This window comes from Elephas maximus, chromosome 27, assembly GCF_024166365.1.
Source record: "Elephas maximus indicus isolate mEleMax1 chromosome 27, mEleMax1 primary haplotype, whole genome shotgun sequence".
NCBI lineage: Eukaryota > Metazoa > Chordata > Mammalia > Proboscidea > Elephantidae > Elephas > Elephas maximus.
The window spans coordinates 23219021-23239787 of NC_064845.1; the positions used below are offsets into that span (position 1 = coordinate 23219021).

Here is a 20767-nt window from a genome sequence, read left to right on the forward strand (position 1 = left end):
ACCCAACATAAATCCTTGATACAAAGAATTCATGCTTGGGTGGAGCATTTAAGAAAAGGAGCCGAGGAATGAAGAGAAGAGGCCTGGAAAACATCTCCTGTTGTAGGTGTTTCCAAGAAGGTACCACTCACCCACATACAGTGAAGACAGAACCAGGTGCAGTCTTGTAAAAAAAAAAAAGTCAAACCGCTTCTAAATGCTACCTTTGCAACTATCTATGTGACAAAAAAAGGATTAGTATTTCCGGGTCTCAGATAGGCATGTATTCAAATACGAGTCCATCAAAATATTCTAGGAAAAAAAATGCTAATAAACAATCTTTCACAAGTAGATTGCTTTCTCTGAGGCTGTGACTTCCCCCCTCCTCCTGGCCAGACAACTCCTGCTGCAGAGAAAGCATCAAGGCTGGACAGAGAAAGAAGACAGCAGAGGCTTCTTGTGTTTCTTTCTAAATACTTTTTTTTGTTTTCTGTAACATCTCTTCTTCCCTCTATAAGCAATGATCATGTGATGTACTATATTTCTAAGTTCTAATTACCATTTTATGGAGTCCCTGGGTACTGCAAATGGTCAACACACTTGGCTGCTAACTGAAAGGTTGAAGCTTCAAGTCCACCCAGAAATGCCTCTGAAGACAGGCCTGGCAATCTACCTCCAAAAAATCAGCCACTGAAAACCCGATGGAGCATAGCTCTACTCAGACACACGTAGGGTCAACCATGAGTCGGAATCAACTCAACAACAACCGGTTGGTAGGTTGGTTGGAATTTTTTTCTATAGTCCTTTAAAACATATTTTTACAACAGTGGAAACCGTTCATTTTAATCTGATTATTCAGAAGCTTTAAGAAATCATTAAAAATTTTTTTTTTTTTTTTGGCTACAGAGCCAAACATGATTAATTGCTTGTCCAGCATAAGCGAAGCAATGTTTTTGGCAGGTAATTTATAATTCACTGCAGTTAAGTAATTAGTAAAAATACATGAACAATGAATTAACACAAATGCATTATACAGGCAGTTACACTTGAAAGCAGTACTAAAAATGATGTAAGACAAGTAAATTTTAATGTGGAACACCAAATTACACATCCATTGCCACCTTTCAAACCAAGTCTTCATGAAGTAATTTCTGTTGCATTATTCCAAAAGTCCAATTTAAAATTTTAAGCTGTTATCCAAAATGACTAAAAGTGCAACATTACCTGCTAGAGACTGAGTCTGTAACATGGTTCTATTGTTTTTTGTTTGATCTGTACTGTCACTGCTAATAAAAAGGAAGCATCTTTAAAAATCAGAAACGGCAAAGAAGAAACTGAACCATATGTGAGAAAACGTACACCACTGACTTCTAGGCAAGTGTGTAACTTGTCATTAAAACATGTAGTCAAGTAAAAATTTTGTTACAGACTTAGGAAGATTTTCCACAGCAGGTGGGCACGGCATCCAAATAGATCAACCTTCCTCCAAAGGCCACAACCTGTGAACCCTGGATAGCCAGCACAGCCTGGAAGGGCAGGCAGGTATTTCAGGAAAGAAGCTCCCTGTTCTTTGATTGATGCCATTAGCACAGCAAATAACTACGGTAAATTTAATGAGCATAACTGATTCACCATAAAAATGCCATAGGACTCCTGCCCTTCGCCTGGAATCAATTGAGACCCACATCAGATCGGTTCTTCTAGAAAATAAACTCCCAAATTCTCAAGCCTCTCCTCAGGTCTCAGTTCGCTGATTTCATTTTCAATATAACAAATTTAGTTAGTGACTTTCAAGGCTATGAAATTTAATTTTACTTTCACTGACATTTAGGTACAGGGTTCCTTCTAGTAGCCTGTTACTGCCCTGAACACAACTACCTGATTTGAAAGCAGACCATATAAAAGTCAAACACGAATCCTGGTCCGACAGCTCCCACCTTCTCTGCGTTGACTACACCACTGGCTCTCAAAAACAGGGATGGTTTGCCCTTAAGGGGATATCTGGTAATGTCTGGAGACATTTCTTACTGTCATGGTTAGGGGAGGGGGTGTTATTGGCATTAATGGGTAAAGGCCAAGGATGCTGCTTACTCACCCTACAACACACAGGACAGCCTCACAATGAAGAATTACCCAGTCCAAAATGCCAACAGTGCCGAGACTGAGAAACCCTGAACTATAAAAATAAGAGTTAAGGGTTAACACTTACACCTGGATGACATCAGAAAACCTGTGCCTTAATTAAAAAAAAAGGATGACTTCCAACACCCACTTTTTCCTGATCTCTGATATGCCAAAAGTAGTCAATTATAGCCTTGCTTTCTGAAAAAAATAGCTAACTGCCTACTGAAAAAAAATCGATTTACAAAGTCATATATTCATTTTCATAGTTAAAATTCATAGCTTTAAAGACAAAAAAGACTCCCCCCCCCAAAAAAAATCTCTCTAGGAAATCAATTTTTTATTCTTTCAGGAATGTGATTATATTTTCACCTTGATTTTCCATAAATTCATGTAAAAGTACAAATACTGAACATGCATGCTTGGTTTTCTTTCTTTTTTAAAAACAAGTTGGCAAAAACACAGAGAGCAGACAAACCACAGAGTTTATCAAACAGATACACATGGCACTCACTCTGGGTGGCCTAGAAGCCACCAAACCTCACCTCAGACCCTTGCAAACAGCATTTACTGGGAACCAAGGCATCACTAGAGAGTCAATGGTACATACTAACGTGGACAATGCAGCCCTCTGAACCAAGCACATATAAACAGTCCCATTGCCAGACTGTCTCTAAATGTTTCCTAAACAGGCAGAGCAAGGCAGTGCCTTCCCTGGGAGAAAATCCATCAAGCACCAGAATAAAATTAAAAAAAAAAAAAAAAAAAAGACTTAAGCACCTAAATTATTTCTAAAAGTACAGGAAATATTTATCTTGCTGTCAAAACAATAAATGCCAAAGGTTGTGACATTTTATTTCCGACGAGTCCTAAGGCACTTTGAGACTTTGTGTTAGTACTGTGGGTCAAGGCTCCACTCTTTGGATTGAGCTCACCTAGTTTAAAACAGGCTCTTGCTCTGACTACCTCTACCACAGTCAAGAGAACGGATTGTCTTGGATATTCTGTGTAGAAAGAACCCTACGATCATGCCTAGACTGGAGTCACTATGGGCCCGAAAACAGTCACTGAGATGTGAACTAATGTTTCAAAGAAGAAGGATAACTATGAGCCTTAAGTGAAAAGGAGATTGCAACCACATAAACCACTGGCAATACTTTATCATCTGGAGTTTTCCATACACTCCTTACTTTAAATATTCTGTTTTTTGATAACAGATATTATCAACTATCCCAGAAATTTCAGTAATTCTACTGGGGTTTTGAACAGGTTCAGAACAGTTCAGTAATTACCTACACAAACGAGGGCAGTGTAAGCATTGCTTAGCAACCAAATCTGTTGCCCCGGGGATTCTGACCAGAGTAGGAAACAGACAGCGGTGCCCCGCTCAAAGATGGCGGTCAACCATGCCGTTCTGATTGTGTATCGCTCTCCACAGTCCTGCCAATAATCCAATCTCCTGTATTAGGCTCCTGAAACTCTCCTACAACACACCTTATCCCAGAAAAATTCTGATGAAATAAAAATTTTAAGGTTGAAATGAAGAGAACACATGTCAATATTTACATAATCTGGGGTTGGGGAGGCCCTTCTTGACACTAAAGGCAGAAAACGTGAGCAAAACATTTTATCACATTTTTTAAAATCCTTTTGATAATCAACAAAACAACACAAACAAAATTAAACTCAAACAACAAACTAGGGAAATACTGCAACAAATACAAAAGACAACGGATTATACGAGACTAAATATTTATAGAGTTCCTACAAATCAAAAAGACAAAGTGAACAGTTCCATAGAAAAATGAGCAAAAAACATGAATACACAATTCGTGGTAATATAAATAGAAAATAAACATAAAAAAAAATTCAACCTCACCAGTAATCACAGAAACACAAATTAAAGCAAAGAAAAAAAAAGTATTTTTTGCCGGTCAGACTAGCGTCAATTAATAGCAATGATAATACCCAATGAGGCTGAAGCTCTGAGGGAACAGGCAGTGTCCTAATTGCTAGTGGATGTGTAAACTGGTAAAGCCTTTTTGGAGGCAATCTGACTACATTATTAAAAGATTTAAAAACCTCTGTTTCCTTTGATGCAGCAATTCTACTTCCAGGGTTTAGCCAAAGGAAGTAGTTAGGAAGGCTTATAAAGATACAATAATGTTAAATGCATTGTTTATATTTTTTTAAGGCAACAACCCAGAGGACTAAGTGACTCCAAGTCCAGGCTCACATCTGGCAATCACTAACTCCTATTGATTTCAACTGTCTAAAGAGCTGACAATGTCTACTTCTCTCTATCTGCAATGTCATCTCCCAGTTTGGGCCACCATTACCTCCCACTTTGATTAAGCATCAGCTTTCTAACTAGCATCCCATCCCCTTCCAGTCCATTCTCCACCTAGAAGTCAGGGTGAGCTTTTAAAAACACAAATCGGGTAACCTCATACCCCTGGTAAAAGCCTCCGATGGCCTTCCATAGCCTTAAATCCAAACTCCTTAATACTTGTAGAGGACTCTGGACATCCCGGCTCCTGATTACCTTCCAGCCTCTTCTCTCCCCAGTCCCCACTGACATACTCCACCTCTTGCAGTTCTTCAAGTGGGGCGCTGCTGTGTCTGGGCCTAGTTCATGCTGCTACTCCCTCTCCTAGAACACTGTCCCCTACTTTATCCTGCCCGTTAAAACAGAAAACCAATCCTACTGCTGTTGAGTTGATTCTGACTCACAGCAACCCTACAGAACAAAGTAGACTGCCCCCATAGGGTTTCCAAGGCTATAAATCTTTATGGAAGCAGACTGCCACATCTGCTTCCTACAGAGCAGCTGGTAGGTTTGAAACACCAACCTTTCAGTTAGCAGCCGAGTGCGTAACCACTATACCACCAGGGCGCCCCTCTCGCTCCTTAAAAAAAAAAAAAATTTTTTTTTTTTTTTTTTTAGCTCATCTAAATTCCTCAGATGCATTCTTCAGGACTCAGCTTAGCAAGACTTCCTCAGGATGAACCTTTCCTGCCTCCCCCCTATTTGAGTTAGATGTCACTTCTAGGCACACACCATGCATGGCACCCTGCACTGGTCCAGTCATAGCATGGACCACACTGTATTGGGATTACAGGTTTGACTGTCCTGTCAGTCACTTTGTTTACAGGTATCTCAAGCCACCTTTATCCACTGCTTGGGCTTTTCGGAGGATACAAAAGGGCCTGTATGCCCACTAGCTCCCTCCTTTGTTCATGCGCCAAGTTCTCCTAGGAACATACCACCACCATCATTTCTTTTACACAGACTCTACTATTAATACATACACCTGGGGGCAGTTGCCTGAGACAGCAAGACACTGGCAGACGCACTGAAGCTACACGTTTTACAAACAATTTTTGTGATTCTTGGGTTCTGGCTCATTCTCCTTTAAGTCTTGTTAGTTGTGATTTTTCTTTGTTTTAAAAACAGAGCTTCTACACTGCTCTCTTTACTCTTTTATCTAGGGCAAATTATTGATCCTATCAACAGAGCACATTTCAGGACAGCTTTCTCAAACTAAGAAGAGAATTTAAAAAAAAATTCCTTCATTGGAGCACCATTAGTAATAACCAAGGATGACAAGCAACCTAAATCTCCCTCAAGAGGGAACTGGTTAAATAAATTATGCATCCATCTGTGTAAGAGAAAAAGTACTGTAAGGCTTTTGACCTAAAATAAAATGGCTGAAGTCAAAGGCAGGTCCCCAATTCAGTAACTTGTTACTGAAAATGTTTGCCTTAAAGGCAATTTCCCTTTAAGAAAGGTAACTTCAGTGGTAATTAGCATATAACCAATGAGCCTCTACTTGCTACATTTTGCACCAGCATTCTATTTCAGTAGCAGTATGTAGCCAGTGACCTACCAGTTGTTACATTTTTCGCTTACATTTTATTCTCAGCAACCAATCACAACTGCCTTTGCCCTATATTATCTTGTGCACAAGATCCCCCATATCAAACTCCATGGTTTCATTTCAGTGAGCCACACTGTTCCCAATTTGAACCATCTTTTAAAATCCTTAATAAACCTCTTTGGTTTGTACTACCCAGGTTGTGCTATGCAAAGGCATTCAACTGTGTGGATCATGACACAAATTACAGACAACACTTGGAATGGGAATTCCAGAACACTTAATTGTGCTCATGAGAAACCTGTACATAGACAAAGAGGAAATCGTTTGAACAAAACAAGGGGATACTGCATGGTTTTCAGATCAGGAAATGTGTGCGTCAGGGTTGTATCCTTTCACCGTACCTGTTCAATCTGTATGCTGAGCAAATAATTCAAGAAGCTGGACTATATGAAGAAGAACAGGGCATCAGGATTCAAGGAAGACTCATGAACAACCTGCGTTATGCAGGTGATACAGCCTTGCTTGCTGACAGTGAAGAGGACTTGAAGCACCTGCTGATGAAGATCAAAGACTACAGCCTTCAGTACGGATTACACCTCAATATAAAGAAAATAAAAATCCTCACAAATGGATCAGTAAGCAACATCATGGTAAATGGAGAAAAGACTGAAGTTGTCCAGGATTTCATTTTACTTGGATCCGTAATCAGTGCCATAGAAGCAGCAGCCAGGAAATCAAACAACACATTGCAATGGGCAAATCTGGGCAAAAAGACCTTTTTAGGTGTAGAAAAGCAAAGACGTCACTTGGAGAACTAAGGTGCACCTGACCCAAGCCATGGTGTCTTCAATCACCTCACATGCATGCGAAAGCTAGACAATGACTAAGGAAGGCTGAAGAATAGTTGATGCCTTTGGATTATGGCTGTTGGCCAAGAATACTGAATAGACCACCGACTTCCAGAAGAACAAACAAATCTGTCTTGGAAATAGTACAGCCAGAATGCTCCTTAGAAATGAGGATGACGAGCCTTTGTCTCAGGTACTGTGGACATGGTATCAGGAGGGACCAGTCCCTGGAGAAGGACATTATGCTTGGTAAGATAGCGGGTCAGCGAGCAAGAGGAAGACCCTCGACGAAATGCACTGACACAGTGGCTACAATGACGGGCTCAAGCACAGCAGCCGCGGGGAGGACGGCGCAAGACCGGGCCGTGTTCTGTTCTGTTGTGCACAGGGCCGCTATGAGTTGGAACTGACTCAAGGGCACCTAACAACGACAGGTTGTGTTCTTTCAATGTGGTGATACATCCAGTGGAGTACAATGAAAAGAATGACAAACTCTTTATACACTAATTTGGAAAATGCTTCATGAAATAGTGTAAGGTGAAAACAAAGTGCTGAACAATATAATATGCTGCCACTCCTATAAAAAGGACAGGCTTATGCATATGCCTGCTGGTTTATGCATCAAATATCTCTGAAAGGATACATTCGTGGGGAGGGAAACTGGGTGGCTGGAGGCTTTTCCCTGTGTAATCTTTTTACAGTTTAGCCTTGTTAGTAAACTACATATTTGGATGATAGCTTACTTTGGATTCTGATTTAACTAATTATGCATGGATATCTGACAATACTCTTTAACAAGAAGCCTAAAGGCTCGACCACCCCTCCCTGAAAAAGAAAAAAAAAAAAAAAAAACACAAGCAAAAAAAAAAGAAAAAGCTTACAAGTTATAGTGCTCTTTAAGAGGGCTGTCAAAAGCTAACAGCAGCACCATTTTACCCATGTCATTTAGAGAGTCTCTCAGCCAAAGGCAGCTGCCTTCTTTCTTGGGCCTGTTTTTCTCCTCTTTCTCAGTCCTTCACCCTAGAATGCCCGGAGCAGCACTCACTATAAAAGACTACTGCTATCTAACAATACCTAGGTACATTCTCTTTTCCTAGAGGCATTGTGAAGCTGAGATGCTTTCTTTTCAGGAAGTAGTGCCAGAATCAGCTTTAAAGGAAAAGCAAAACTATGAATTTCTAAAGCCAAACAGTACTAACTGTAAATTCTGCTTCTGTGGCCTATATTATTATAAAAATTGAATGGATGGACTAAAGAAAACAACAAAGAGGGAAATAAAAGAGAAAACCTTCACTGCAAGGGGCTTCTCCTTTCCCTTTGTCACAGCCCACACGGCAGGGCAAACAGGGTAAGGCTGTCTTCTTCTTGCTTAATACTGGGTTACAGGCTTCATCTACAATTAAGCTGTAACTCACGTCTTAGATTTGTTTTTCCTACACCTTAAAGATACGTGCAAGGGAGTAATATGCTATGGACCTCCTACATTCCCTACAACCAACCTGGTCATATTCTTCCTGTATAAACCAACACATGACTTTCCCAAAGGAGAATTGCAATGTAGAGTGGGAAAATTCAGAAGAAGTTCCAAACAAAATAAGAACCATGAAGCACCTTCCTACTTGTTTTGATGCCAAGGTGAAAAAAAATAGCTCCCAAACAAAACTGCTAAATTGTCAAGTTTTTTAACTTGGCTCAAATGGTTAAGTGCTTGACTACTAACTGAAAGGTTAGTGGGGTTCAAACCCACCCAGAGGCTCCCTGGAAGACAAGCCTGGTGATCTGCTTCTGAAAGGCAGCAGCCCTGAAAACCCTACGAAGAAGTTCTACTCTGCACACATGGGGTCACAAGTTGGAATTGACTTGAGGGCAACTGGTGTGGTTAATTCGACATTATACAAAACGGGGGAAAAAGGATGAGTATTCTAAAATATTTTTTAAACAAGAAGAAAAATTCAATTCACTATTACTCATAAGCTGTTATCACCAGGAAAGGATGTCATATACCTGAAATAAAGATAGATATTGAAAATTTAGTACTTGGGACACCATACATGCTTATACCTGATATTAAGTAAACTACCTGGTAGATTGATTATATCAGTGATTTCAAATCCAAACCAAAAAAAAACGAAACCACTGCCATCGAGTCAATTCTGACTCATGGTGACCCCATGTGTTGCAGAGGAGAAATGCTCCATAGGGTTTTCTTGGCTGTTGCTTCGAGTTGATACCCGCTGTAAAGCACCTAACAGTAACAATTTTTATGAAAGCAGATCTCCAGGCCACAACACCGTTTGGTGAGTTTGAACTGCCGACCTTTAGGTTAGAGTCAAGCACAAGCCATTTGAGCCTCCCAGGGACTAACAAATTCCTATCAATTCAGATTCAACTAAAAATTCATTGAGAGCTTCCTCTATGAGAGGCACTACACAAAATGCTTTCATATCCAATATCTCATTGAATCCTTGAAACCACCTAACCAGGTAGGTTTGCAAAGGAGAAAACCGAACCTAAAAAAGTCACAGGTTTGCCTGGGATCACTCAGATAAAAAGTGGCTGGGATACAACTGGGCCCTCAGATTTCAAAACCAATGTCCTTCCTCTATAAATACTATTTGTCAGGTTTCCTTTTCTATTCCTTAATGTCAACAGATATTAAACTGCATTTTGACACAACATTGACAATGCAATCAGGTTATTCTATCTGTTAATTCAGAAAATTTGTACCTTGTTTTTACAGGAACAGAACTCAAACACTGACCTCTAAGTGAGAAAAACAAATGAGGGAAGAGCCAGGAAAAAAAAAAAAAAAAAAAAGACTAAAAGGAGACCAAGCAAGAAATAGTAAGCATCATTTAATGGTCCCTCTTCTATTCCACACATCTTTCCCTAAATTCAATTAAGCCAAGAGTTGTTATGTTTGCATATGTGCCAGACACTAATCAAAGTACAAACCTGGTTCTCAGTCTCAAAGATCTCATAATCTAGTGGATGAGCCAGCCCGACAGGTAAAAAGTTAGCACATAATTTCATGGGTATTAAAAAAAAGAAAAGAAAAGAAACAGCAATGCAGAGAAACAAATGAAGGGGTCGGCCTGGGAACGGGATGGTTCTGGCAAAGACATGATATCTGGGCTGGAGAGCGACAGCTGGCCAAGAGAAAGGGAATTTCAAGCCAAGGCAGCAGAGATAAAGATAGAGGCCCTACCACCTGTGTTTATAGAGGAACTAGCGGTGGCAGTAGTGGTTAAGCACTACGGTTGTTAGCCAAAAGGTTGGCAGTTCAAATCCACCAACCTTGGAAACCATATAGTGCAGTTCTACTCTGTCCTACAGGATTGCTATGAGTCGGAATCGACTTCACGGCAATGGGTAGTTGGGCACTGACTTGCCTAGAATACGGATCTCAAAAATGAAATGACTGAACGTACACTAGCGGTAAGCAAAAAGGAGATAGAGCTGGCCCCAAGGCCTCTTGCTTGGGTCATAAGAATGACATTAGCTGACACAGGAACTACTGAGGGGGAAAATCATGAATAGCATTGGGGCAAGCCAAATCCCAGGTGCCTGTGGGGGAGATCCACAAGGCATAAGGAAATAAATAATTGGAGTTTAAGAGAGATGATGGGGTTCAGAGATCTGAGAAGCAGTCCCTTAGGGGGTTTACAGAAGTAGCACTTGTTTACTACTCTAAGTTCAGTTTCTTAGAAATGAACAGAGGCTGAGGAAGGCTGTATTAAAAAAACAAAAAAAACTGACTTGTGGTAAGGGCTCTAGGAGTTTGAGAAACCAGTACACTGCAGCTCTTCTTTATAGCAATTCTGATCAAAACAAAGAGATCCGATCAGCAAAGGTCCTATTCATACATTTGTTGGATTAGGAAAATATATCTACAGAAAGAATAAATAACAATTAGGAGTCTTTCAAACACAGCTGTTCCCAATATTGGCTCTTCCCTATAGTAGTCAAGGGAGGGCCATTGTTTTTTTCTCAGCCACAAGTATTTGTGCACTTGGAGCGCTCTCTCAAATTTGGGTGTTCTACCATCTATTCATAAAATCTTGCATGTCTTCAATATGAGGGGACAAAAAAAAAAAGAAAAGAATCCATGAGGTTACTTCCTGAAGTTAAATGGAGAAATAATGAAAAGCATATTCTAACCCACATTAAGTATCTTTCAAACTAAAGGAAAACGGAGTAAGCTAGGAGCACTTACCGCAGAAGAGCACTGCTCTAGGTTCTGTGAGAGAAGACACACCAGGAAAATTCTGGCTAAATGAATAAAACTCTAAGAGTCCTGTGACTCCTCTGTGTCTTTGGGCAAGTCGCCTCTTGCTATATTTCTTCTTCTGTAAACCTCTACCTCCCTGAGAGCCCCTGCCAACCTATGTGAAGTTACAAGCATGCCTTACTTGGAGAGTCTGGGAGAAGTCTACATAAATGGAGCCCAGGGACCTCAGGGTTACCGGCTAGGCTTCACACAGTGGTCGTGCAAGGGTGCACCACACAGTAGTCAAAATGCCACCTCAGCTATCCACTTGTCTGGGTCACATTCCATTTGGAGTCATACATAGACTGCCTTCCTTATACTCAAACAATTCCTATGTCACAAAGTAGAGAGCATTCTCCTCTCTTTAAGCTTTGGAAGCACCTGGCTTCCTTGGTCCTCCAAGGTTTTCGTATGGTGGAAATTCCTCCTGCCCAGTATAGAAGGCTGGGAAGGAAAAAGGGTTTCCCACCCTCCCCCTCCTGCCCCCCATCAGAAAAACAACACATTAGGGGCCACCAGAAAGGGAGGAAATGTTGGCAGAAATCCTATGTGCAGAGGAATCCGAAGGACCAGAGCCACTGGCTGCTGGTGAATAGGGTTAGATTTGGGAGCCTTGTTTAAAAAGTCAAGGATGACTGCAAAGTGAGCCTGTGCTCCAAGGTGACTTCCAGGATGTTTACCAGCTTTACCAAGATGCTCTGATTCTGGCCTCTCTTTTCAGAAGCCTTTTCAGGAAACTCTTCTCCTCTCCAGCCTTCCAGGATTTGAAAATATGTTATTGTTATGGAGAGAACACTACAGTGATATATTGAAGCCTCAATTTCCAGAACCTCATTTCCAGCAGTATCGAAATGCTCTGAGACAAGTCCCAGCAAAGGGCAGTCTCTTTCACGGTCCCAGATTCCCTTCCCTTTCTACCTTCCTCCTTTCTAAGCTCTCTGCTTTCGCAGTAATCCTCCCCCCTCTTGCTTAACTTCACCTTCTCCAGCTCACCTCATCTCCTACCCTCACAGCCTCTCCCATCTTTTTCTTTCAAACTTGCACTCAAAACCCATCTCTCTCCCAGCAATAACCACCCACCTTCCCCTGTTCAGGATTAACCTTGAGGAAATTTCTAAAACTTGTGCCTTTACTTTTTTTCTCACCTTCTATTCTCTCCTCAAACCATCACTCCATTGAAGCAACTCCCATGATACTAAATGCAATGGGTGTTTCTAAGTTCTTCCCTTATTTGATAATAAGAATGACCATAACAGCACCCAATGTTTACTGAGCACTCACTCTATGCCAAAGAACCCTATACTTTGCATACAGTCTTCACAACAAGTTGATAAGGGGTCTTTGAGAAGTAAAGTAACAAGTTCAACCACTACACTCACTGTTTCCTCTCTGCGGCAGCCGACTGCACACCTTCCTGTTTCTGTGTTTCCTTCTACCTCCTCTTGGTCTCCATGTGGGGCTGCTGTTGCTTGTTGCACCCTTAAAAGCTCATGTTCCCAGGGGTCTATCCTTGGCCCCTCCTCCCTGAGGTGGTCTCATCCAGCCCCTTGGCTGTCAATCATTAGGTAAGACACTGCAAAATCAGCCCCTTCAGCCCAGAGGTCTCCGTGGTCTAGCCATACATCCAGACTCCTCAGATTCAACATGTCCAACTCAGACCTCAGCTCCTCAGCCTGATTCCAGTGAAATGCTCTTCTTAGGTGCCCTTCAGCACCCTGTACACCCTTTCTTGTAACACTAACCACCCTGTAGATACCAGGTTATCCTGTGTATTGTCACTGTCTCCTCGGTGTCTAACATAGGTACTTATTCAGCAATTATTAAATTAGTTAACGTGAGGCCTTTGGCTGGTCAAGTAATCTCCCTAGACTTGAGTTTCCTCACCTGAAGAAAACAACAGAGTTGGATCAGTGGAATGTAAGTGTGTTCCAGCCTGTGTAAGCTGACCTTTGCAAAAGGGTCTGTGGTCAACTGAGTTGAGACATGCTGCATGTTCCCCTCTCGGCAGGTATCACCACACTGTACGCACTCTGATATCCAGTTGTTGTTTCAATAAAGCCTGCCCAAACGTATCTGACCCACAGAATCTTCTTTTCCAGGAGTATCCCAGACCCTCCAGAGTCAGTGGAGCTCCATGGGGTGCCCGCTTTGGCAACACCAGACCACCGTTTTCAATGGGGGCATGTTTGGCAAAGTCAAAGACAGCTGGCTGTCACAATTGGGCAGGGGAGGGAAGGGGCGTGCATCTAGTAGGTAGATCCCAAGGATTCTGCTAAACATCGTACACATTCAGCACAGCCCGCGGAACAGAGAATTATCAGCCCGGACGTCAGCAGTGCTGATGTTGAAAACCCTGTGTAAGACTGATCTTTATTGCCAAGGACCCTTCCATCTCTAAAACTTCTGACGCCACCAAGTCACCAGGCTTACCAACACGCTCCTGAGGTAGGTAATGGGACATCTCACGCTAATCAGAATATTCACCAACCATGGGGGCTATTTTCATCTTCAATTGCTTATTTTATACATTTATTATTTTTTTTGCATTTTATTATCAATATTTTAATAGCAATATATTTGAAACACTGGTGGCATAGTGGTTAAGTGCTAAGGCTGCTAACCAAAAGGTGGGCAGTTGGACTTCACCAGGTGCTCCCTGGAAACCCTGTGGGGCAGTTCTACTCTGTCCTGTAGGGTCGATATTGAGTCAGAATTGACTCGACAGCAATAGGTTTGGTTTTTTGTTTGTTTATTTGTTTGTTTTTTATTTGTAGCATTATATTATGGGACAATAGCTAGAAAAAATTAAAATTCACTTGGTTTGGTCACTTACTATAAAAAATTAGGCAAAATTAAAGGAAATGTGACAGTTGGAAAGTTGTTGAGCAATCAAATGTTTTGCAAACATTCTGTGAAGGGTTTACCCTGTTCTTTCTCAAAGAATATCTTTTCAAGTAGTGCTAAAGGGGATGATGATTTGGTCTAACATTTCATTTTATTTGAAAAAACATTTGTCTGTGCCCAAATTTCATTTGCCTCAGGGAAGAAGAAAAATAAATTGCTTTAATTTTAATACATACCGAGGATAAAATGAGTAATAACTACCCAAAAACAATTTCAAATTGGTTGTTTTTTTCAACTGCCCCTCCCAATTCTTCCTTCACCTTAAAAAAGTTTTTGATTATAAATGATGCCTCTATTTTGTTTGCTAGAGTAAACTCTCATTACTACATTAAAACAGGTTTGTCTCCAGTTTCAGAGACTATTTTAAAAACATTAATCTCTCCTTTCAAAGAAGCTCCCTGCAGTTAAATATTAACACAACAGTAATGATAATGTTAAAAACCATTTATTGAGCACCTGGGAAGGGCCAAGCAAGTGCGTTTCATACAGGATCTCATTTAATACTTACAAGAATACCTGGAGGGAGATACCACTATTAATCCAATTTTACAGAGGAAAAATCTGAGGTTCAAAAAGGGAAGTTATTCCCCAAAGCAACACTGCTCGGAGGTGGGAGTGCTAGCTCTTGCATCTGTCTGATTCTAGAGTGTCTGACATTATTAATGATGGACCTTTGTTTGCTTGCTTGTTTGTGAGCAATTTAACCTGGTTAAACAGCAACGCCAGCTATCGTGAGGTAGCAGCAAAAGACTTAATTCTGTTGAGCACAGTAGTAACGCTCAGAAGCGCTGGGGAGGGCGATCAAAAGAAAATAATTTTAACTATTTTCACACAGACACTCTATCTGCAAATTGTTAGCATTTGAAATATTTAGTTTATAGAAGCGTCAGTCCATAGGGCCCACACCTTCGCTTTGTGAACTTGAAACGATGATCTCAAAAGTACATTGGGCTGCTGAGAAAAACAGTCTGGAAGTTCCTCAAAAGGTAAACATAGAGTTAACATAAAACCATCGATTCCACTCCTAGGTATATACTCAAGAGAAATGAACATATATACCTATGAAAAACTTGTATGCAAATGTTCATAGCAGCATTATTCATAATAACCAAAGGAAAAAAATGGAAACAACTCAAACGTCCATCAACTGATGAATAAAAAAAAAAATGGATAAACACAATGTGGGATATATACATACACACACAATGGAAGATTATTTGGCAATAAAAATGAAGTACTATTACATGCTACTACATGGATGAACCTTGAAAATGTTATGCTAACTGAAAGAAGCCAGTCACAAAAGGCCACATATAGTATGATTCCATTTATATGAAATGTTCAGAATAGGCAAATCTGGAAGACAGAAAGTACGTAGTAGTTGCCAGCAGCTGGGGTGGAGTGACTGCTAATGGGTCAGAGAGAGATGAAAATGGTCTGGAATTAGACAGTGGTTGCACAACTTTATGAAATATACTAAAAACCACTGAACTGCATACTTTAAAAGGGTGAATTTTATGGTATGTGAATTATATCTCAATAAACAACAAAAAGAAAAGCACACTGGGTAACTGCCGTAAAGAAAATGAACAATAAAGCTCATGTTTATAATTTGAATTGGCTAAGAAATATTCATGCAACAGGATTTTAAATTTTCAAGTGGACATGCTGGCTAACCACAATGACCCAGGTCATCTCACATTAAAAAACAAAACAAAACAAAAACTATTTTCTGTAGATTTAAATTTCATGTACATGAAGTAAAGCTGAATAAAATATGAAATTCTAACCTGCAGGTGTCTTCTAATACTGAGTAAAAATCATTGCTTCATGAGTATCGGAGTTACTTCCAACCACTCACTTAAGGAAACAACGCTGGTAAAGCACCCCTCGCCCATGCAGCGGCCCTTCTACAGCTGAAGGGAAATTTATCATTCTCCATTTTCCATGCCAGTTAAAGTGGCACAGACATTCAGAGGTTGAGTGTAGGTTGTGGCAAAAGTTAACTTGCTCACACAGCAGACAGTCCCCCTGCCTGGAATCCTAAAATTTAGACTTCTAATTTAGAATCCACTTTTTTTTGTTAAGGAAACTCTATGACCTATGAGCAATTTGTATTGATTTCAATTCAAGAAAAAAAATTGTCCTGACAGGTCCAACTGGAAGCAATTGAAAGAGATGGATCCTTTTAAGCATTAAAATGCTAAAGGACATGGTTTTTATTACTTTCTAAATTAGCCACAAAAATAAAGGATAAAACCAGAATATGCATCCTCTGACCCATGAAGCTTTCCTACAACTACATTATTTCACTTAAAAATTGTAAAGCCTAGATAATTCAAGCCACATATGTCTTCATTCCATAGTCTTCATCTGAAGTCCCTATGTTTATGCACTTATTCTACAAATGACTTGTGAGCAACTACCACGTGCCAGGCACCATGCCTCGTGCTAGAGATACAAAAGTGACTAAAACTAGGTATTATCTCTGCAGTACAGGATTCTCAAACCAGTAGGAGAGACAGTCATCAATCAAATAACAGCATGTACGAATGTGTGCAACGAACGCTATACTGATTTAGAAGTCAAATAAATTCTGAAAAATTTGTGGTATATTGAAAGAACTGTTAGGATTCTCCAAGCTTTTCTTATTTATTGTGATGCAAGGGAATCTTATTTTATTTAAATAAGATACCAGATGACACTGTATTACATGAATGTGGGAAACTAATAAAATCATCTTGGATGTACACTCTAGAATATTAAGCGAAAATACAGTATTAAGAAAAACACAAGTTGCAATACCACATGCATAAGCATAAAGAGTATATCTGTCCATATGTTTCAGTGAAAAAGATATATCAAGAAAGATTGAGCGCTAAATATATATTAAATTAACCAATTACATTTTGAAGTTGATCGTAGCTGATTCATCAAGAAAGATTAAGAGTTAAATGGATATTAAATGAAGCAGTTACATTTTGAAGTTGATCACAGCCTACAAAAACCAAGGCGAGATGATAAGTGACATCAGTGAAAATGGCAGAGTAGTGGCTTCCAAAACGCTGTCCCTCCAAAAATTAAGAAATAAACTTTAAAACTGTCAAAATAAACTTTTTTTGCAACTCAGGTAATTAACCAAAAGCTTGTAGCAACAAGAGGAATGCTTCATCAAGGGGAAAAAACTGAATCTCAGTAGTAACAGAAAGCTTTGCGGCATTATAATTTACCCTCGTCCCAGCCCCCTCTCCCGAGCTCAGCAGGCGACAACAGCCTGCATTCCCAGTAGAGATACCAGTACCAGACAGAGCAGAAGAGACCTTACTCTTAAAGAATTGTGGTTGTTTTGACCTGTCTCATGAGTTCCTGGAGGACCAGCTCAAGGAGCTTGCCTTAATCTTGCCTAACTTAGAACTCTCCCAGTGCTGAGGTGGAAAGAGGGGAGGATTCTGTCAAAAACATTTAAAAGGTAAATGAATCAGCCACTCCTCCTTGGGGTAATGGGTAACAGCTGAGGAAAACAACATACTACCTAAAAAGCTTGGGAAGAAACACTGGTTAATAAGATGTTTGGGGGAATTGTTGTTGTTGTCGTTAGGTGCCGTCAAGTCAGTTCCAACTCATAGCGATCCTATGTACAACAGAATGAAACACTGCCCCGTCCTGTGCCATTCTCATGATCATTGTTATGCCTGAGCCCACTGTTGCAGCTGCTGTGCCAATCCACCTCGTTGAGGGTCCTCCTCTTTTTCATTTACCCTCTACTTTAACAAGCATGATATTCTTTTCCAGGGACTGATTCCTCCTGATAACATGCCCAAAGTATGTGAGACAAAGTCTTGCCAACCCCGCTTCTAAGGGGAAAAAGGGCTTTAAAAAGCTCCGACATACTCTTGTAAACCCAGAAGACCACATACATGCCCTGGGATGGGTGCATGCTCAGGAAATACCTGAGAAGTCCCTAAGTTCTCACCTTTCGCTGACCCTCAGGCTCTGCACAAGCAGGAGGCAAAAGCTAAGGCAGAGTTGTAAACTGCCTGATTGAGTGTTGAAGGCATGCCCCAACACATACACACAGCCCACCTGCAAAGACTGGGAGATTTTTGTTGTTGTTGTTTCAGGAGTTTAAGAAAAGCTCTGTCCAATCACTAGCTGATCTCTAAGCTAACAGAACAGAGACTTCAAGGCCACACATGGCAAAGTACACAGACTTTACAGAACTACTACAGAAAAGTCATTTGCCAACCAAACAACAACTACAACAAGCAGCAACAACAAACTCTGGAGAGAGGAAAGAATATGCTTTTCAGAGTTGTCACGTTATAATATTAAAAGTCCAGTTTTCAACAACAAAAAAATGAGGCTTGCAAAGAAACAAAGTATTGCCCATACACAGGGTACAAACACTGGACTTAACAGACAAAGATTTTAAATCAACTATTTTAAATATGAGGGCAGCGGGTTTGGTTTTTTGGTTTTTTATTTTAAATATGCTCAAAGAGCTAAAGGGAATCATGTACAAAGAACTAAAGGTAACCATGAGAATGATGTCTCACCAAATAGAGAATATCAACAAACAGGGATAAATTATTTTTAAAATGAGCCAAATATAAACCTTAGAGTTGAAAACTACAAGAACTAAAATGAAAAGTTCACTAGAGGGGCACAACAGCAGATTTGTGCGGAAAGAAGAAAGAACTCACAAATGTGAAGAAAGGTCAATTGAAATTATCCAGTCTAAGGATTTTTTTTTTTTTTAAGGAGCAGAAAGAAAAAAAAGAATGAAGAAAAATGAAGAGTCTCAGAGACTTGTGGGACTCTGTCAAGTGTACCAACATATACATAATTGGTATCCTAGAAGAAGAGAATATTTAAAGAAATAATGGTGAAAAACATCCTAAAATTGATGAAAAACAAAAATTGGTGCTTACTTAAGGACAAACCTAACAGAAGTGATTGTGTGAGTATATAAAGGGCAAATGAATCAAGCTCCATTGCACTGGATGTTTCTGATAAAGGAAGAGTGACAGCTTAATAGAATCCCTTGTGAATAAAAGTCCAATAGTAGGTAAGCGCTGTGGTGAGTCTAACAGCACTGTAGGCTACAGTTCCTCAAGATCATTAAAAGGAATCCAGCAGACAGAGATCCAGGCCACCATCCATGCAGCCCTGGCCACTCTCGCTGTCCTTGAAGCTCCTGTTCTCTTGCTGCTCTCCTGCTCCTTTCACCACTGTGAGATGTTGCCTCACTTGTCTGCCCCCTCCTCACGGCCTAGTCACCCGATATGACACCCCCCTTCTGCAAACCAGTTGCCTGCCCTCCACCCCCACCTTCAAATCAAAATCACCAGGATGTTGAGCAGCCACTGTTACAGACTGAGGTCTACCATATCCCTCCAATGAGATGCACTGGGGCAAAGGGCCGAGAAGGCTACCCTAGATGTTACAGAGAGTGCAACTTGCCCTGACTGGTTGGGGAGACCAACACAAATCAAATTTTAATTGCCAGCTGCGGGGATCTTTTAAAAATCACCCTTAAAAAGAGGTTGCTGTATTTTAAATGAAGATTTATTATAGAAGGGTTACTATCATCTCCAGTAAACCCTCTTCCACTTTCACCGTGGGTGTCAATACAGAAATCAGGGCTCAATAAGGCAGAGGTCCCCAGGCTGTGGAAAACCCACTCCCTCAAGCAGCTTGCTCTGTCTGCCTCATAACTTTGCATTAGAATCCTAGTTCCTTTGCTTGGCCTGCCCCGCAACTCTGCATTAGAATTCTAGTTCCTTTGCTTGGCCTGCCCCATAAAAATCCTAGTGATGCATGAAGTTATATGTAAACCCCATTGCACCCGCACAGTAAGATTAAGAATGCTGCTGATGTAACCTGTATGAACTCCCTACTTGTAAACCCCTTAAAAATAACCTTTCCCCTCGCCCTCGCTAAGCCATCTTGACAGCAGCAGCCTCAACCGTTTCCTTTCCTTGCACAATGTAATAAAAGCACCTTTCCACTCTCACACCTTGGTCTCTCGTTTATTGGCCGATACAAGTCAAACTGAGCAGAACCTGGGATTTCCATCCAATAACAAATATGCAAAATTTTGCTTCCAGAAGCTTTTTTGTTTATGCATGATTATGCAAAGTAAAAATAAGTGCTTTGATATGGGGAGCGGTGGAGGGGGGGACCTAAGGGTGAGAGGAGTTGTCTTTTATTGAACCCTATACTTTGATTACACCCTTTTGAGGTAACATATTTAGCTTTCTCTAAAAGACTATTTTTTCCTAAAACATAGTATTTTCATTTTAATTATTGTAGGCTACAAAAGGATTGTGTTCATTCATACGTGAAACATTTCCTTTCTCTTCTTGCAAATTACAATATTTCTACTGACAGAAATATACCTGCAGGATATATTTCAACAGTGCCTAATATCATAATTTCTAAACATATTGCACTATAAACAAACATGTGCATAGGAAGATACAGTCCCCAAATTTGGCCTCCTCCATCATGACATTTGATGGAATTATGAGATCCTTGAATGAAGACAAAGGAAGCAATCTTTCATGAGTTAAGAGACACAATGCATTACCAAAGAAAGTTCCATGAAGAGACTTCATGAAGAGATTCCAAATCTTTAAGGTTACCATTTTTAGACTTTTGTGAAATTTTAGAATTGTTTCTAAGCTTTTAGAGGGGTTGTATGCTTAAAATAGGCTTCAACTTAGCATTTCTATTACAAACTCTAAATCGCAGTGTGGAAT

At 40.3% G+C, this 20767-nt stretch overlaps 1 protein-coding gene across 2 annotated transcripts in view; it reads right to left on the reverse strand.

Moving 5' to 3' along the window:
* PLCL2 (phospholipase C like 2) overlaps positions 1-20767 on the reverse strand; it is a 214500-nt gene that overhangs the window by 151843 nt on the left and 41890 nt on the right. The window lies entirely within an intron of this gene.